This window comes from Podarcis cretensis, assembly GCF_951804945.1.
Source record: "Podarcis cretensis genome assembly, chromosome: Z".
NCBI classification, from domain to species: Eukaryota; Metazoa; Chordata; class Lepidosauria; order Squamata; family Lacertidae; genus Podarcis; species Podarcis cretensis.
In genome coordinates, this window is record NC_137184.1 from 43,679,260 (window position 1) to 43,692,778 (window position 13,519).

The 13,519-nt window shown below is 42.6% G+C and overlaps 1 long non-coding RNA gene across 1 annotated transcript in view; it reads left to right on the forward strand.

The window, feature by feature from the left end:
* Positions 1-2,645, forward strand: part of LOC307208336 — a 60,031-nt gene extending 57,386 nt beyond the window's left edge. The window contains exon 3 of the long non-coding RNA XR_013835105.1: positions 1,344-2,645. This is a non-coding gene — a long non-coding RNA (uncharacterized lncRNA). The remainder of the gene's footprint in view (positions 1-1,343) is intronic.
* The last annotated feature ends 10,874 nt before the right edge of the window (positions 2,646-13,519 follow it).

Sequence of the window (13,519 nt, forward strand, 5' to 3'; positions counted from 1 at the left end):
ATGGTCCTCCTCTAAAAGAGGAGTGGGAAATACAGAAAAAAACCTAGCACTTGTTGCAGCTGGTCCATCACCTCCCGACATGCCTATCTCCTGCCAGCTGTTCTGTGGAAAGATCCTTATTTGCTTATTTTTGATGTTGATCATTGTGATTTTTTGATTGGATGCTGATATTACTTGCAAGCCACTGAAGAATGGGCTTGTGTACTGAAAGGCATTTGTAAATGACTGCAGTAACTAAATACAAAATTGAGTTTATTTTAGTCCTCTTTGAATAAAGTGTTGATTTAGATGCAGCCTTAAACAGACTCAGTCTACTGACCCAGCCTGTTCCACTTTGCCTTCACTGATTGGCAATGTCTTTCCGGAAAGTTCAGAGAATTAGAAACTTGGGGCACTTTGAAAACATTCCTGAGTTACGACGGTAATCATTTTGAAGTTCTTGGATTTTGAAAACTGTTCCCATCTGGACTGAAAAAGGAAATGAAGGGAGTGACACATGCTGGTTTTGTGTGGCTTTTGACAATGCACCTGTCCTGGGGATTTTGTGCCATATGGTGCTCTGCCTCAGGCTGCAAGAGAGAATGGGTGTAGCTCAGTAGCAGAGCAATTGTTCTGCATACAGAAGGTCCTAGGATCAATCTCCAGCATCTCCAGTAGAGGTGGGGAAAGTCTCAAGTCTTTTCTTTTTATTAATAGTTTGTATTCATGTTAATATAAATATATAAAAAATTAATTGAAAATATGAATAGAAACATGTATTAATAAGAAAGGAGGAAGAAATGAAGGTGGAAGGTGGAAGGAGGAAGGTGAATTTAATATTAAATTAATGTGAAAAAATATATAAGGAGATATATTGACTGCTGCTTTGTCAGAACTCTATAAACGTATACCATCTTTTGATAAATTTGTTTTGATCATTGCTATAAATTGTCCCCCCCCCCATTATATGTTTGCTTTATCTGCAAGTCCATTTCCCAACTTTAGTCATTCCATAACTGTTGGGGGATTTGGGGGGCAATGGGAACTCACAGGCAACATTTTGGCAACTTCTGGGATAAAGGCTACCTCTGATTTTTTGTTCTCATTCCTTCATTCAAGCCCCTTCCTTTGTGTCTGTATCAATGAATATCTTTTTCTTTTGTGTTTTAAATGTTAGAATTAGATTTTAAAATTCACTGTACTTTCTGTGTGATCATGAAAAGCATTATTTAAAAAAAAAATACAGGATGAAATGTAGGAATGATTTAATGAAATGGATCCCAAATTCTCAGTAGGAATGTATGCGGATGTGGAGAACCACATACTAAATCACTCCAGGTAATTTTCTTTTCTTTTCTGGCCAGGTATGTGAGGGAAAGAAGAGGAAAGGGCAAGAATGATCAATGCCTCACTGAAATATTTATAGAAATCTACAGCCAAATTCTGCAGCTGCTTGAAGATCAAGAGTGCCTCTTATCTCCCTCCATGGGTCAGAGAATCAAGACTTCCTTCCTTATTAGCTTTGGAGACAAAGGAACAAGGTCGTCATATTCATCTAAATAACTCAAGACACCTGAATAACTTCAGGGGGAAGGAGAAAGTGACATGCTGTACAGTGTAGACCTGGAGGGCTAGTACTGAATACAGAGTCTGGGCAGATGGCTATCCTGTCTCACAGCTGCACCAGATTCATGAGTAAAGATGCCACTCAATGGTCAGCAGGCTACTGCAGGTGACACAGAAAATCCAACTTTGGGATATTTTGGCCCATGGGAAGCCTACAAGCTGGACATGAATGCAATGCTCTCCGCTCCTGCAGTTTCCAGCAACTGGTATATGGAAGCAAAAAAGAAAAAAAGAAAAAGGGTAAAGGACTCCTGGACTTCTACATCCAGTCAAAGGCGACTATGCCACTCATCTCACTTTCAGGCCCAGGGAGCTGGCGTTTGTCCACAGACAGGTTTCCGGGTCAAGTGGCCAGCAGGACTAAACCGTTTCTGGCACAATGGAAACACCATGATGGAAACCAGAGCGCACAGAAATGCTGTTTACTTTCCTGTCACAGTGGTACCTATTTATCTACCTGCACTGGCATGCTTTCGAACTGCTAGATTGGCAGGAGCCGGGACAGAGCAACTGGAGCTCACTCCATCATGGGGATTCAAACCGCTGACCTTCTGATCAGCAAGCCCAAGAGGCTCAGTGGTTTAGGCCACAGCGCCACCCTATACAGCCTCTGACTGTGGAGATTCTAACGTTCATCTTTATCCCGCTTTGTTTGTTCATTGACCCTGGCTACTAGTTTCTCCCATGGCTTCTCAACTTGTGACTCACCTCCAACAAGATTTCTAAATGGTGATTCTGTGAAACAGGATGCTAGATTAGATGGGCTTTTGTTCTGATTGAACAGGGCCATTTTTTATGTTCATCATTCACACACTTATTTAATTGGTGATTTTTATATGGGGGGAATGTTGCTTTCAAACAAACACCACAAGCTGCTTTGAAAAGCCCATTCTTTATAGTCAATCCCATTTCAGCTAAGGTTTTGGGAAAATCTATCAATCAATGTCAGTGGTTTTTAATCAAATCCTTCATTCCAGTGCACAACAAGTGTTCAACAATATACGCCCCCCAGGCCCCCAATAGGCTTCAGTGCTAACAGGTTACAACAAGGGCTCCTCATGGCAGACGTTTTTGAAAGAAGACATTATTGTATTATGAAATTATTTTGCTGTCCTCTAAATGCTAGTCTAAATAAATGAATTTCATTTGTTTCATTACTTCTAATTATGAAAATGAAGTGTAATTCAAATGAATGAACTCCACGTTTTTCATTAGATTCTAATGGAAGGAGAAACTGATATTACCATGGAACAGCCTATACAGAACAGTGAGACAGAGCAGGAAGGGGAGTGAGGGAGAAAAAGGTGTGTGTATGTGTGTGTGAAATTGACAGGTATATATTGTGTACAAAATGGAGAATGGTGGTCTTCCCTACAGGAACATTTGCAGGCCCGAAGCCCTGGGGGAATAGGGTAGTACAGTCATACTTCAGGTTACAGACGCTTCAGGCGCGAGTGATCATGCTCTTCTGAAGTTTACTATACAGCGGAAAGGAGCAGCCAAGCATACTAGGACTCAATTTCTTGACTTTAAGAAAGCTGACTTCATAAAACTTAGGGAAGGGCTGGGTGAGATCCCATGGACAGTAATACTAAAAGGAAAGGGAGTTCATGATGGCTGGGAGTTTGTTAAGAGGGAGATAGTAAAAGCACAACTTCAGGCAATACCAATGAGACAGAAACATGGAAGGTGCCTAAAGAAGCCAGGGTGGCTATCTAAAGAACTTTTAACTGAGTTAAGATTAAAAAAGGATGTGTACAAAAATGGAAAAGGGGGGAAACCACCAAAGAGGAATTCAAACAAATAGCCAGCACGTGTAGACACAAAGTCAGAAAAGCTAAAGCACAGAATGAACTCAGGCTTGTTAGAGAGGTTAAAAGCAACAAAAAAGGCTTTTATGGGTATGTTCGTAGCAAAAGGAAGAACAAAGAAACAGTGGGGTCACTCAGAGGAGAAGCTGGTGAAATGCAAACAGGGGACACAGAAAGGGCTGAACTCCTCAATGCCTTCTTTGCCTCAGTCTTCTCCGATAAAGAAAACAATGCCCGACCTGAAGAATTTGGAACAAATGATTCAGCAGAGGAAACACAGCCCAGAATAACTAAGGAGATAGTACAAGAATACTTGGCTAGTTTAGATGTATTCAAGTCTCCAGGGCCAGATGAACTTCATCCAAGAGTATTAAAAGAACTGGCAGATGTGATCTCAGAACCACTGGCAGTCATCTTTGAGAATTCCTGGAGAACAGGCGAAGTCCCGGCAGACTGGAGGAGGGCAAATGTTGTCCCTATTTTCAAAAAGGGGAAAAGAGAGGACCCAAATAATTACCGCCCAGTCAGTCTGACATCAATACCAGGGAAGATTCTGGAGCAGATCATTAAGCAAACAGTCTGTGAGCACCTAGAAAGGAATACTGTGATCACCAATAGTCAGCATGGATTTCTGAAAAATAAGTCATGTCAGACTAACCTGATCTCGTTGGTAGATGAAGGGAACGCAGTGGGTGTAGCCTACCTTGATTTCAGCAAGGCATTTGACAAGGTGCCCCGTGATATTCTTGTAAAGAAGCTGGTAAAATGCAGTCTTGACTATGCTACCACTCAGTGGATTTGTAACTGGCTGACTGACCGAACCCAAAGGGTGCTCATCAATGGTTCCTCTTCATCCTGGAGAAGAGTGACTAGTGGGGTGCCACAGGGTTCTGTCTTGGGCCCGGTCTTATTCAACATCTTTATCAATGACTTGGATGATGGACTCAAGGGCATCCTGATCAAATTTGCAGATGACACCAAACTGGGAGGGGTGGCTAACACCCTAGAGGACAGGATCACACTTCAAAACGACCTTGACAGATTAGAGAACTGGGCCAAAACAAACAAGATGAATTTTAACAGGGAGAAATGTAAAGTATTGCACTTGGGCAAAAAAAAAATGAGAGGCACAAATACAAGATGGGTGACACCTGGCTTGAGAGCAGTACATGTGAAAAGGATCTAGGAGTCTTGGTTGACCACAAACTTGACATGAGCCAACAGTGTGACGCGGCAGCTAAAAAAGCCAATGCAATTCTGGGCTGCATCAATAGGAGTATAGCATCTAGATCAAGGGAAGTAATAGTGCCACTGTATTCTGCTCTGGTCAGACCTCACCTGGAGTACTGTGTCCAGTTCTGGGCACCACAGTTCAAGAAGGACACTGACAAACTGGAACGTGTCCAGAGGAGGGCAACCAAAATGGTCAAAGGCCTGGAAACGATGCCTTATGAGGAACGGCTAAGGGAGCTGGGCATGTTTAGCCTGGAGAAGAGGAGGTTAAGGGGTGATATGATAGCCATGTTCAAATATATAAAAGGATGTCACATAGAGGAGGGAGAAAGGTTGTTTCCTGCTGCTCCAGAGAAGCGGACACGGAGCAATGGTTCCAAACTACAAGAAAAAAGATTCCACCTAAACATTAGGAAGAACTTCCTGACAGTAAGAGCTGTTCGACAGTGGAATTTGCTGCCAAGGAGTGTGGTGGAGTCTCCTTCTTTGGAGGTCTTTAAGCAGAGGCTTGACAACCATATGTCAGGAGTGCTCTGATGGTGTTTCCTGCTTGGCAGGAGGTTGTACTCGATGGCCCTTGTGGTCTCTTCCAACTCTATGATTCTTTGATTCTATGATTCTATGATTCTATGTTGCATTTTTTCAGGTTACAGATGCGCCAAAACCCGGAAGTACCGGAATGGGCTACTTCCAGGTTTCAGCGGTCGCACATGCACAGAAGCGCTAGATCACGCTTTGCACATGCGCAGAAGCACTGAATTGCATGCACAGACACGCTGCTGCAGGTTGTGAATGCTATAGGTTGCAAACGTGCATCCCTCATAGATCACATTTGCAACCCGAGCGTCCACTGTACAGTGTATGAAAATACCACACTCTTTGGATAGAAAGCACCAAATTTACAGGCAGCAGAAGGTAGCAGAAAGGACTTACCATTGTGGCAGAGAGTTTCCTTCTTCCCCCCATCTTCTTTTAAAACAAGCTAAGGCACTTTTAAAAGCAGGAATCCTTGGTGGCGGCATTTTTGCTGATATAATAACAGTGGAGCTCTGGCCACTCTCAGCACCATTCTTAGTTTCCTGAAAGCCTCTAAGAAGAGCACTTGAATGCATGCACTTGCATGGCAGTGAAAGTGACCAGAGCTTCACAGGCGCTGCTGTACCCTCAAAGCTGCCAGCAACTCACCCCCTCCACCCAAACGGCAACCAAAACAGCTTCCCCTCCAGTTCACCTCTTGTGGGTGGGAATAACACAATGGGACAAGATTGCATTCATGCATACATAGATGGGATTTTCCTAATTTGTGCTCCTAGCTGGACATGTATTGGACAGCCCATTGGAGGGTTCCTCATCTTCATGTGTGACTTTTGGTGGCTGAGGCTGGGTTGGTGCTATAAGGAGGGGAAAATCCACACATTCTGTTGCATCTTTGAATCCTGGCCATGGACCTGAGCTCACCCTCACTTTATAAGGTGAACCATACTGTTCAGTAAGCTATTCAGAAGATCCTATGATCTGGGGAAATGGCTGGAAATGTAAGTCATATTAAAACCTTGCTGGAGGGAATAATTGAATCTTTGAAGAAAAGTAAGCTTGTACAATGAGCACTCACACTTTACATTTTGGGTTCCCTTTGCGGGATCGCCTGCAGTGCTACAGTTCCCAGGGACTGGCCTGCCTCTCAGTGTTATTATTTGGAGGTTCATGCCCAGCCTCAATAGTCAAGTTTCTTGCTGGGAGGTGGAGCCAGTCCCATTTATATATACAGTGGTGCCCCGCAAGACGAACGCCTCGCAAGACGGAAAACCCGCTAGACGAAAGGGTTTTCCGTTTTGGAGGCGCTTCGCAAAACGAATTTCCCTATGGGCTTGCTTCGCAAGACGAAAATGTCTTGCAAGTTCCTGCGGGGTTTTTTTCCCTTCCCCCCCCCTTTTTCTAAGCCGCTAAGCTGCTTATCAGCTGATCCGCTAAGCCGATAAGCCGCTAAAAGCCGCTAAAAGCCTCTAAGCCACTAATAGCGCTAATCCGCTAAGCCGTCAATGGGCTTGCTTCGCAAGACGAAAAAACCGCTAGACGAAGAGAATCGCGGAACGGATTCTTTTCGTCTTGCGAGGCACCACTGTAGAAGGTGGAGCTGACAGTAGCCAGGCAGTTGGCTCAGGAGATTCACCCACCCTCTCCTCCCTTAGTTTAATGTTTTTGTGTTTTCAGGTTAACTTTTTCTTCCTGTTTAGCAGGTGCTGCTGCGGTCATTGACTCCTTGCTGTTGAAGAACCAGGAAGAAATTTTTCTGCATTGGCAGGTTTTGTCTTCCCCGTAGCAATTTGTCACAACTTTTATGGCTATGGCCTTGGGTGGAATACTTTAGTCTTTTCTTCCCTATAATGGGGTGTGTGTGAAGTGGTGACTCACCCCCATGCGGCGTTGATTCCAGGGTCCCCTCTTAAAAGGGGTTATATATATATGGGTGTCACTGGCCATACATCAAAAGGCTGTCAGTGAACTACCCTGTGTGCGGGGATATGGGCTGGGCTGCCTGCGTACACATACATCTCATAGTGCACCCCTATATCCCATTTGCCCTAATGTGCCCCAGTTCCCCTGGCTGGGGGGCTGGGAGGGATACATGCCCAAGGCCTAAGCCAAGGTCTTCCTACATTCGGAAGTTTAATAAAGTTGTGGCCTAATTTAAGTCCATAACACGTTGTCAGAATCGTCATTCCTTTCCTATGATCCCTGGGGGCTGGGGCTGTTGTGGCCTGGTCACACAATGAGTGTCCAGGACCTAAGAGGTGAATTAAATTGTTGTAATAGTTGTAGTTGTAGTTGTTGTTGTTACCACTAGTACTACTACTACCAGTAATATATTTATCATTTTCTAAACCACTATCTTAAAGCGATTTACTCATACAATAATTAAAAGCACTTAAAAATACAAAAACAACAAATACTTTAAAAAAAATATTAAATCCCTAACAAGTGGAAAGCCTGTCAGAACAAAAAACATATTCAGCTGTTTCCAGAAAGTACAGGATCATGGGTGCATGCAGTATCTTGATGGAACTTCTGTTTCACAAAATGGGGAAAACTGCATCGTAAGTCCTTCTCTGAGTTACTGGAATAGAGAAAACATATCATTCAGCTCAGAAGCAAGTTGCATTAGAATCTATATGTTGTTGTTGTTTAGTCATTTAGTTGTGTCCGACTCTTCGTGACCCCCTGGACCAGAGCATGCCAGGCACTCCTCTCTTCGCATCTATATGTAGAATCTCTTTATATTCAAAATTGAGATTGATTCAGCAAAAAATATTGTTCCAGGTATGTTGGACTCCACAGTGTCTGTATAGGAAGGACCTGGGTGGTTTAGATAACTCATAAAATCATATAATTGTACAGTAGAAGGGACTTCAAAGCTGGTAATGTAATGCTGCAAGTGCATCTTTGAAGGATATGATTGGGGGTATGTCCTGTGTTGCTGCCTTTCTGGTCAGAATTTTTTTGTTCATTGTAACTTTGTTTTGGAAAAGGTCTTTATATTTGCAGATGTTCACAAACTCTTAAATTATATTGTTGTGGTGTGGGGGCTAACTAACAGACAACAAAAATGTGCCCCACATGCTCATGTGATAGGAAAGAGATTTATATTGCAAATCTATTTAGTTGTTGGAAGATCTCTCTGTCCTTTCTACATTTGAATGCCTGATTATAATCATCAATCTTGTTTAGATACTCATCTGGACATCTGGACTGCCTTGTATTCTTTTATATGTTTAAGTTAGGATTTATGGGCTTTTTATTGTTAATGTTAGATGATGATGTCTCTATCTTGCCATCCATGCTATAATCTGTAAAAATAAAATAAAAAGTAAATTAGAACACTAAATAAAATAAATAAATAAGATTTAAAAACAGCAGTCTGGCAATTACATCTATCTATCTATCTATCTATCTATCTATCATCTATCTATCTATCTATCTATCTATCTATATCATCTCTCTCTCTCCCCCTCAAGGCAAAATATCAAAATAGCTTCAGGGATGGCAGGTCTTATTCCTGACATATTATCTCTGATCTTTTCAAACTTCATACCTCTCATAAACACAGTTTTCCCCCACTTGTGTTTCCTTAAGCGTGGTGTGGAAACAGCTGTTCTGGAAAAGAGCAGCACGTTAATCGATGTATAGTTCTGCTCACCTTATCTTGGATGCACAGAAGCACAAAGGACGGTGACATTTTACTCCCTTGTGCTTTGTAAGTTGCGTCAAATGCTGTCGCACCAATGGTTTTTACAGGTACAGGGGAATGAGGAGAAGGAGGATTAAGTGACCAGAGATAAATCACCCAGCCAGGCGAGGCTGAGTTGAACCATATAGTTGGCAAAATTTATGAAGCATTTGTACATAGGTATAAATATCCCAACTTAAGATGAGCACCACAGATGAGGGGTTCTCCAACTTTGTCCTTGGAGGCTTCCTCAAGTTTTGGGAAGCAATGGCCTAGCTCTTTCCAAGTATGAATAAGACAAAGAAGGGACCAATATATTGCCCATCCACCACATAAAACACGCGGAAAGCTGCCTTACGCTCATTTGTCCATCTAGCCCAGTGCTGTCTACACTGACTGGCAGTGGACTTTAGATAGAAATCTTTCTTATCATCTGCTACGATTGGAGAAACCAGTTATTGTTGCCTCAACTCCTAGCTACTTTCTTTCTTTTTCTATTTTTGCCTTCCTCTTATCATCACACAACGACTGTTACATCAAACTGATGGTGTCTATGTGATTTAAAAAAATTATATATCACATATCTATCTCCAGCCTCTGCCCCGACCAGAAATGCATCATTGGCAGCTAATCATTCAGCTTTTGGATGGTCCTATAGCCAGAACCACTAGCAGAGGTGGAAACAGAAGGTTTTGCCACTCTTACATACACACTGAAGCTGTCCATGCGCATGTATGAGAGCCTATGTCTGTTTGATTTGGGATTTCAATGTCTCTCAGACAAAATGTCACAACTGGGTTGGTGTCTTTTGTTGTTGTTGCTGCTGCTGTTGTTGTTGTTGTTTAGTCGTTTAGTCGTGTCCGACTCTTCGTGACCCCATGGACCAGAGAACGCCAGGCACTCCTGTCCTCCACTGCCTCCCGCAGTTTGGTCAGACTCATGCTGGTAACCTCGAAAACACTATCCAACCATCTCGTCCTCTGTCGCCCCCTTCTCCTTGTGCCCTCCATCTTTCCCAACATCAGGGTCTTCTCCAGGGAGTCTTCTCTTCTCATGAGGTGGCCAAAGTACTGGAGCCTCAGCTTCACAATCTGTCCTTCCAGTGAGCACTCAGGGCTGATTTCCTTCAGAATGGAGAGGTTTGATCTTCTTGCAGTCCATGGGACTCTCAAGAGTCTCCTCCAGCACCATAATTCAAAAGCATCAATTCTTCGGCGATCAGCCTTCTGCTGCTGCTGCTACTGCTTTGTTTATCCATATCCATAAAAGGAAAAGGTACGCAGAAGAGCTCCAGTAGCTTCTCTTTACAAGAAATGGAGGGGTGCCCTAATAATCCTAGTCCCAGTGTGGGGATTTGGGGGGGAGGGGCTGCACACCCCAGTCCTTCAAAGAAACCTTCTGGGGGACACATGCCAATGGTTGGTTAGTCCAGAGACAAAGGATTGCAGAGCAACAAATGAATATTGACTTTTACATACACCCCAGCTCTATACTCCATCCAGGCAAGGCAGAGGCATTGCCAGAGTTCAAGAACACATTCCAGCCAGCCACAGACACTCAAGGAAACACTTGTGTTGGTGTAGAAATGTGGCCAGCGGGAGGGGGGGTGTATGTCTACCTTGTGGAAAGTTTTGAGGATCAGAGAGGTCCAAAGGGTCACATTAAGTTCCAGGACTTATGTTCCCCACCCCTGTGCTGGACAAAGTACCTGAATTTGGATGTTCACTTTGTATGTGAACACACAGGGGACATATTTTATTGCATTTTATTGGTTTGTTGGTGTGTGTGCCCCCCCTTTCTTTATCATGCCCAGTCACTTGGTTCAGAGATGACTAGGCTCTGCTGACTCATTTTGTGAGAAACTTGAAGGAGATGGCTGATAATCACAAATGTTTCTCCGAGCAACTACAATTTAGGATAGCAAACTTGTTGGGTCTTAGCCTTAATCCAAGCTGAGAGAAAACCAGAGTGCAATAATGAATAGAATTGGATTTTGCTAACATGCACTATGAGTAGAAGGAGTAAAAAAACATCAACAACCACCTCATTTATAGCTGTCCTCACCACTCACAGCCTTGGATAATGGCAATGCTGCCACATTTCCTGAGATCCCAGAACTGAGGAATAGAAAACAGAGGTAAACTATTAGTGGGGGAGATACAATTGGGTCCCCCCCCCCACATCATTCAACATTGTGGCATTTGCAAACCACTATACGTAAGCCATTGGTGGGTGGTTATGTAAGTGAGACCATCAAATATGTACACTATTAAGGATGTTTCTAAATCCTCCTCTTGCTAATATCTCCATGAATTTTTCAGTTCCAAGTGGCATGGACTTTGTTTCAAAAGTCAAACCAGGCACATTAATAATCTTCTAAAATTAATGGTGAAGGGAAAACAGTTGCTTTTTTTCAACACGGAACATTATGTCACTTGCCAAGCACTATGTGCAACCTATTTCTGGGTGGCAGTGCAAAAGTGTATCACAGGTTGCATTCAAATCATAGTATGTTCCATTTCCCCGAAGTTTCTCTAAACGTTAATTTCTGCATTACATTTGAGCTTTCACATTATGTAAAAACCACTTGTGGAAAACTAATGGAATACAGCGTAACCTTAGTGCTCATTTTCATGTTTGATTCCAGAAAAAAAATCCATTTGCAACCCACTTAACCCAGAGAATCACAGGAGTAAAGTGACAAAAATTTGTGTGGTATTATTATTATTATTATTATTATTATTATTAGAATTAGAATTAGAATTTATATACTGCCCTATACCTGCAGGTCTTAGGGTGGTTCACAGGATAAAATCACAATATAAAACCACAAAGTACATTATCAAAATAATAATAAAAAACACCCAATAATTCCCCTCCCAACATGCCAATATGTATACCGACATGCAGTTCTTTCCTTTATGGGGGAAATCATGGAGTTTTTGAAGCACACTTGTGGAAAGCATGGGAGAGTAGCAACATTTTCCAGTGATGTCCTTTGTTGCATCACACCAAACCCAATGGGGTGAAGCACTTTTAGCCTTGAATAGCAGTATATTGGTCAAAAAGCCACAGTGTCATAATACAACAAGTATTTCAGTGTGAAAGGTATGTTCTGAGACAGAAGTGCAAGCATTATAAGGGAAACTAACACAATTTTCCCATGTCTGAATGCACCCATGCTGTATTATGCACAATTAAGGAAGTTTCGACAATTCTCATCATCCCAGTTTCTTCCTGAATGTTTCAGACCCAAATGACATGGTGTTTGTTTCAGAAGCAGAACTGAACAAATCAATAATCCATTTAATACCAACAACAACAATCCCAATTTTTGCACAAGGCAATCAATATGGCACCAACATTTTCACATCAGGCACTTCACTTTCCCCTTCATTACCTGCTATATCCAACTTGGTTTTGCTCAGAGTAGACTCATGGAAATGAATGGATCTAAATTAGTCATGTCGTTCCCCACCCCAATTGGGTCCACTTTGAGGAGAACTAGCATTGGATTCAACCCCGTATGTGTGCAATGTTGTTACACTGCTTCTGTATCAATATTTTTCCATCCATACACAGGATAGAGGCCATTGTGCAAACTGGTGAAACACCACACAAAAATGATATTGATGCAGTTTTACTGTCATGTGCATCCCAATCTCTGAACGGTGAGATATTTTAGGAGTTCTAGTGTGCACCCTGGGTCAGTTTCCTTCCAGTATAGTCACTGGAGACTTGTCTTGTTTCAGTGAAAGAAAGTTTTGTTTACATGTTCCTATATAGGCTGAGCATAGCATGGGGTTCACAACATCAAGCCCACAGACATTGCTCTTCAGCAGCTTTCTAATGCAACTCTTGATGCTCTAGCTTTGGATTCTCGCAAAGAGAAAGTCAGGCCTCTGTCTCTTCCAGACTCAGTTCTCACAGTGCCAAACAATTGCCCCTTTCACACAAAAATACCACCTGAAGGCATCACCTTGAGCCGGGGAAGAACAATATGCCCCCTTTCAGAAGAATCTGACTTTTTTTATGGTGACAAATCATTGGTACATGCCCCTTTATTTCTGTTATGTTAAGTTCCTTTTCTCCAGCAAACCTGCTAGGCTAAGCTGATCGAACTAGGGACAGAATTTTCTGAAAATCTGAAAATTGAATTTATCTACTTATCCTTGTGAGGATTTGTGACTGAAGATAAAAGCAGAGAGGGAGGAAATAATAGATGCCACCTTGAACTCCTTGGAGGAATGGTGGGATATAAATGTAATGCATATGTATAAAGTAAGCTAAATTGCATGGCTGGATGTCTTATACTTGATTCGCCACCCCCACCCCACTCACTCCAGGTAGGCATCAGGGGTTGGCATCATTGGACCTCTGGTACTGAGCTGCTTTCCACAGCAGGGAGACCATTGACCATCCCAAGAGCTGCTTGAACTGGTCCAGGTCTGAAGGCACATGAGGCCATCATGTTAAGAGATATGGGTATGGTCAGTGCCTTTATGGGAGGCCACTGGGGAACCACATGTTTGCTGCTGTAGACTCCAGGAGGGAAGGAGAATTAGAAATGTTAAGACAATAAATATAAGAGATACTTCTTGTGTCTCATAGCAAGTGAGGAATGAGATGAGTCAGGAAAGGAAAC